This window comes from Aedes albopictus, chromosome 1, assembly GCF_035046485.1.
Source record: "Aedes albopictus strain Foshan chromosome 1, AalbF5, whole genome shotgun sequence".
NCBI classification, from domain to species: domain Eukaryota; kingdom Metazoa; phylum Arthropoda; class Insecta; order Diptera; family Culicidae; genus Aedes; species Aedes albopictus.
In genome coordinates, this window is record NC_085136.1 from 47,425,929 (window position 1) to 47,433,578 (window position 7,650).

Sequence of the window (7,650 nt, forward strand, 5' to 3'; positions counted from 1 at the left end):
CCAATCCAAATCCAATCCAAATCCAATCCAAATCCAATCCAAATCCAATCCAAATCCAATCCAAATCCAATCCAAATCCTATCCAAATCCAATCCAATCCAAACCCAATCCAAATCCAATCCAAAACCAATCCAAATCCAAATCCAATCCAAATCCAATCCAATCCAAACCCAATCCAAATCCAATCCAAAACAAATCCAAATGCAATCCAAATTCAATCCAAATCCAATCCAAATGCAATATTCAATCAAAATCCAATCCAATCCCAATCAAACCTAAATCCAATCCAAATCTAATCCAAATCCAATCAAAATCCAATCCAAATCCAATCCAAATCCAATCCAAAACAAATCCAAATCCAATCCAATCCAAATCCAATCCAATCCAAACCCAATCCAAGTCCAATCCAAATCCAATCCAAATCCAATCCAAATCCAATCCAAATCCAATCCAAATCCAATCCAAATCCAATCCAAATGCAATCCAGATTCAATCCAAATCCAATCCAAATCAAATCCAAATCCAATCCAAATCCAATCCAAATTCAATTCAAACCCAATCCTAATCCAATCCAAATCCAACCCAAATTCAATCCAATCCAAATATAATCCAAATCCAATCCAAATCCAATCCACTACCAATGCACACCCAGTCCACATTTAATCCACATCCAATCCAAATCCAACCCACATCTAATCTAAATCCAATCAACAGCTAATTTAAATCCAATCCAATCCAAATCAAATCCAAATCCAATCCAATTCAAATTCAATCCAAATCCAATTCAAATCCAATCCAAATCCAATCCAAATCCCATCCAATCCAAATCCAATCCAATCCAAATCCAATCCAATCCCCTTGCAATACACACCCAGTCCACATCAAATCCAAATCCAATCCAATTCCAATCCAAATCCAATCCAAATCCAATCCAAATCCAATCCAAATCCAATCCAAATCCAATCCAAATCCAAATCCAATCCAAATCCAATCCAAATCCAATCCAAATCCAATCCAAATCCAATCCAAATCCAATCCAAATCCAATCCAAATCCAATCCAAATCCAATCCAAATCCAATCCAAATCCAATCCAAATCCAATCCAAATCCAATCCAAATCCAATCCAAATCCAATCCAAATCCAATCCAAATCCAATCCAAATCCAATCCAAATCCAATCCAAATCCAATCCAAATCCAATCCAAATCCAATCCAAATCCAATCCAAATCCAATCCAAATCCAATCCAAATCCAATCCAAATCCAATCCAAATCCAATCCAAATCCAATCCAAATCCAATCCAAATCCAATCCAAATCCAATCCAAATCCAATCCAAATCCAATCCAAATCCAATCCAAATCCAATCCAAATCCAATCCAAATCCAATCCAAATCCTATCCAAATCCAATCCAATCCAAACCCAATCCAAATCCAATCCAAAACCAATCCAAATCCAAATCCAATCCAAATCCAATCCAATCCAAACCCAATCCAAATCCAATCCAAAACAAATCCAAATTCAATCCAAATCCAATCCAAATGCAATATTCAATCAAAATCCAATCCAATCCCAATCAAACCTAAATCCAATCCAAATCTAATCCAAATCCAATCAAAATCCAATCCAAATCCAATCCAAATCCAATCCAAAACAAATCCAAATCCAATCCAATCCAAATCCAATCCAATCCAAACCCAATCCAAGTCCAATCCAAATCCAATCCAAATCCAATCCAAATCCAATCCAAATCCAATCCAAATCCAATCCAAATGCAATCCAGATTCAATCCAAATCCAATCCAAATCAAATCCAAATCCAATCCAAATCCAATCCAAATTCAATTCAAACCCAATCCTAATCCAATCCAAATCCAACCCAAATTCAATCCAAATCCAATCCAAAACAAATCCAAATCCAATCCAATCCAAATCCAATCCAATCCAAACCCAATCCAAGTCCAATCCAAATCCAATCCAAATCCAATCCAAATCCAATCCAAATCCAATCCAAATCCAATCCAAATCCAATCCAAATCCAATCCAAATCCAATCCAAATCCAATCCAAATCCAATCCAAATCCAATCCAAATCCTATCCAAATCCAATCCAATCCAAACCCAATCCAAATCCAATCCAAAACCAATCCAAATCCAAATCCAATCCAAATCCAATCCAATCCAAACCCAATCCAAATCCAATCCAAAACAAATCCAAATTCAATCCAAATCCAATCCAAATGCAATATTCAATCAAAATCCAATCCAATCCCAATCAAACCTAAATCCAATCCAAATCTAATCCAAATCCAATCAAAATCCAATCCAAATCCAATCCAAATCCAATCCAAAACAAATCCAAATCCAATCCAATCCAAATCCAATCCAATCCAAACCCAATCCAAGTCCAATCCAAATCCAATCCAAATCCAATCCAAATCCAATCCAAATCCAATCCAAATCCAATCCAAATGCAATCCAGATTCAATCCAAATCCAATCCAAATCAAATCCAAATCCAATCCAAATCCAATCCAAATTCAATTCAAACCCAATCCTAATCCAATCCAAATCCAACCCAAATTCAATCCAATCCAAATATAATCCAAATCCAATCCACTACCAATGCACACCCAGTCCACATTTAATCCACATCCAATCCAAATCCAACCCACATCTAATCTAAATCCAATCAACAGCTAATTTAAATCCAATCCAATCCAAATCAAATCCAAATCCAATCCAATTCAAATTCAATCCAAATCCAATTCAAATCCAATCCAAATCCAATCCAAATCCCATCCAATCCAAATCCAATCCAATCCAATCCAAATCCAATCCAATCCCCTTGCAATACACACCCAGTCCACATCAAATCCAAATCCAATCCAATTCCAACCCACATCTAATCCAAATTCAATCCACATCTAATCTTAATCCAATCCAAATCTAATCCAAATCCAATCCAAATTCAATTCAAATCCAATCCAATCCAATCCAAATCCAATCCAAATCAAATCCAATCGAAATCCAATCCAAATCCAATCCAAATCCAATCCAAATCCAATCCAAATCCAATCCAAATCTAATCCAAATCCAATCCAAATTCAATTCAAACCCAATCCAAATCTAATCCAAATTCAACCCAAATTCAATCCAATCCAAATATAATCCAAATCCAATCCAAACCCAATCCAATCCACTTCCAATCCACACCCAGTCCACATCTAATCCAAATCCAACCCAAATCCAACTCACATCTAATCTAAATCCAATCAACATCTAATCTAAACCCAATCCAATTCAAATTCAATCCAAATCCAATCCAAATGCAATCCAGATTCAATCCAAATCCAATCCAAATCTAATCCAAATCAAATCCAAATCCAATCCAAATCCAATCCAAATCCAATCCAAATCTAATCCAAATCCAATCAAAATTCAATTCAAATCCAATCCAATCCAATCCAAATCCAATCCAAATCCCATCCAATCCCAATCAAACCTAAATCCAATCCAAATCTAATCCAAATCCAATCAAAATCCAATCCAAATCCAATCCAAAACAAATCCAAATCCAATCCAATCCAAATCCAATCCAAATACAATCAAAATCCAATCCAATCGAAATCCAATCCAATTAAAATCCAAATCCAATCCAAATCCAATCCAAGTCCAATCCAAATCCAATCCAAATCCAATCCAAATCCAATTCAAATCCAATCCAAATCCAATCCAAATCCAATCCAAATCCAATCCAAATCCAATCCAAATCCAATCCAAATCCAATCCAAATCCAATCCAAATCCAATCCAAATCCAATCCAAATCCAATCCAAATCCAATCCAAATCCAATCCAAATCCAAATCCAATCCAAATCCAATCCAAATCCAATCCAAATCCAATCCAAATCCAATCCAAATCCAATCCAAATCCAATCCAAATCCAATCCAAATCCAATCCAAATCCAATCCAAATCCAATCCAAATCCAATCCAAATCCAATCCAAATCCAATCCAAATCCAATCCAAATCCAATCCAAATCCAATCCAAATCCAATCCAAATCCAATCCAAATCCAATCCAAATCCAATCCAAATACAATCCAAATCCAATCCAAATCCAAATCCAATCCACTTTCTTGCTGGTATTAGAGTAAATGATATCCGTTCGTGATCATTAAAACTTTGCTGCTAATCGATCTCCGCAAAGTCGAAAGGATATCGTTCAGGATTTACAAGAAATTCGCCAACAAAGCCAAGTACCGCAGCACCTTCGTTGTTGGTTGCATTGTAATGTGTCAAGTATTTTGCCAAAAATTTGTTCCCTCTCTCGTTCGTACATGAGTCCGGTGGTTCGCTGCAACATGCACATTCCACAGCAGAATCGACTACCATTTACCAGTAACAACAACCGTCGAGGATTCCAATAAACCCGAAATCTCTTCCGAAAGATCAGCCTAAACGGTGCGGGAAGAAGGAGTTAAACCAAGGTGGAATCGGCTGAAAGAGAAGATTGGAGATGGGAGTGAGCGGACGGTTAGCAAAGTAGCATTATAAATCCCGAAACGGGAAGAAGACAGAGAACTGCTGCTCGCATACCTCGATCATCAGTGAAGATCAGTGTGTGTCAAAGAAGGCGGGAACGATAACGAGGGAAGCGAAGGCAATGAATGAGACTGTGGAGCTGATGGAGGAAGGAAGGTTGCACCGAAGAAGCTCACAAGCCGGCCGAAAGCCGATATTTTATGTGTCAACACAATAGCCTTTTTAGTGGAAATTCATTGATCGTTAAGATAATTTATTTATACGTATGCGTGCGTGTGAGAGAGGGTACATAACGAGCGTTCTCGTTTTACGGTTTCGTCGTTCAACGCACCTCGTCGGCCCTCCGCACGCACGCACGAGGTCTCGACGACGAAATGCCATGCGTCTCCATGATGGCTTTGATGATTCGAGTTCAGAGCTTGAAGGCGCAAAAACTGAGCAGACTGAGTGGCAGTAGGCCATTGTCAAAATGCGCATAATCGCAACAAGGATCGTCTCCATTTGAAGGTGATCGAACAAAAGTGTTGCCAGTTTTCGTGACGAAGTTTCATCAGCAAAGCTGCATTGCAATCGCACGAAAGCGGTAACCCTGCCAACCGCGTGCTGTCAAACGAGCCTGCACATCGCTTTTGAGTGACTAATATTTCGGGGAACTAATAAAATCATAACCTTTGTTATGGGAACTGCTGATGCTCCTCGCTCGCTGCTGGTGATGGCATTTTTGAAGATCTTAGCAGCAGGACGAAGAAGCAGTATCCGGATCGGATCGGACCGAAACCGAAGGTGTGAAACAATGAAACCGTAAAAGCGGTCGGCAAGCTAGTTCTTTTTTAATGTGTTCGCCAAGGGGAGTTTCTACTGATGGGCTTATTTCCGCCACACGGCATGCTGCGCTCGCTGGGTTCTGAACGAAGGTGTGAAGGTTTCCGCATCACATTCGGGATGATTCCGGTCAAGGACTTGATGCTGGCTATAGCTCGGGAAGCGCCCGAGTAAAAAAAAAGTAGTTTGGATTGGTAGTAGGATTGGATTTGGATTGGATTTGGATTGGATTTGGATTGGATTTGGATTGGATTTGGATTGGATTTGGATTGGATTTGGATTGGATTTGGATTGGATTTGGATTGGATTTGGATTGGATTTGGATTGGATTTGGATTGGATTTGGATTGGATTTGGATTGGATTTGGATTGGATTTGGATTGGATTTGGATTGGATTTGCATTGGATTTGGATTGGATTTGGATTGGATTTGGATTGGATTTGGATTGGATTTGAATTGGATTTGGATTGGATTTGGATTGGATTTGGATTGGATTTGGATTGGATTTGGATTGGATTTGGATTACATTTGGATTGGATTTGGATTGGATTTGGATTGGATTTGGATTGGATTTGGATTGGATTTGGATTGGATTTGGATTGGATTTGGATTGGATTTGGATTGGATTTGGATTGGATTTGGATTGGATTTGGATTGGATTTGGATTGGATTTGGATTGGATTTGGATTGGATTTGGATTGGATTTGGATTGGATTTGGATTGGATTTGGATTGGATTTGGATTGGATTTGGATTGGATTTGGATTGGATTTGGATTGGATTTGGATTGGATTTGGATTGGATTTGGATTGGATTTGGATTGGATTTGGATTGGATTTGGATTGGATTTGGATTGGATTTGGATTGGATTTGGATTTGGATTTGGATTTGGATTTGGATTGGATTTGGATTGAATAAGAAACAAGAAACAAGAAACAAGAAACAAGAAACAAGAAACAAGAAACAAGAAACAAGAAACAAGAAACAAGAAACAAGAAACAAGAAACAAGAAACAAGAAACAAGAAACAAGAAACAAGAAACAAGAAACAAGAAACAAGAAACAAGAAACAAGAAACAAGAAACAAGAAACAAGAAACAAGAAACAAGAAACAAGAAACAAGAAACAAGAAACAAGAAACAAGAAACAAGAAACAAGAAACAAGAAACAAGAAACAAGAAACAAGAAACAAGAAACAAGAAACAAGAAACAAGAAACAAGAAACAAGAAACAAGAAACAAGAAACAAGAAACAAGAAACAAGAAACAAGAAACAAGAAACAAGAAACAAGAAACAAGAAACAAGAAACAAGAAACAAGAAACAAGAAACAAGAAACAAGAAACAAGAAACAAGAAACAAGAAACAAGAAACAAGAAACAAGAAACAAGAAACAAGAAACAAGAAACAAGAAACAAGAAACAAGAAACAAGAAACAAGAAACAAGAAACAAGAAACAAGAAACAAGAAACAAGAAACAAGAAACAAGAAACAAGAAACAAGAAACAAGAAACAAGAAACAAGAAACAAGAAACAAGAAACAAGAAACAAGAAACAAGAAACAAGAAACAAGAAACAAGAAACAAGAAACAAGAAACAAGAAACAAGAAACAAGAAACAAGAAACAAGAAACAAGAAACAAGAAACAAGAAACAAGAAACAAGAAACAAGAAACAAGAAACAAGAAACAAGAAACAAGAAACAAGAAACAAGAAACAAGAAACAAGAAACAAGAAACAAGAAACAAGAAACAAGAAACAAGAAACAAGAAACAAGAAACAAGAAACAAGAAACAAGAAACAAGAAACAAGAAACAAGAAACAAGAAACAAGAAACAAGAAACAAGAAACAAGAAACAAGAAACAAGAAACAAGAAACAAGAAACAAGAAACAAGAAACAAGAAACAAGAAACAAGAAACAAGAAACAAGAAACAAGAAACAAGAAACAAGAAACAAGAAACAAGAAACAAGAAACAAGAAACAAGAAACAAGAAACAAGAAACAAGAAACAAGAAACAAGAAACAAGAAACAAGAAACAAGAAACAAGAAACAAGAAACAAGAAACAAGAAACAAGAAACAAGAAACAAGAAACAAGAAACAAGAAACAAGAAACAAGAAACAAGAAACAAGAAACAAGAAACAAGAAACAAGAAACAAGAAACAAGAAACAAGAAACAAGAAACAAGAAACAAGAAACAAGAAACAAGAAACAAGAAACAAGAAACAAGAAACAAGAAACAAGAAACAAGAAACAAGAAACAAGAAACAAGAAACAAGAAACAAGAAA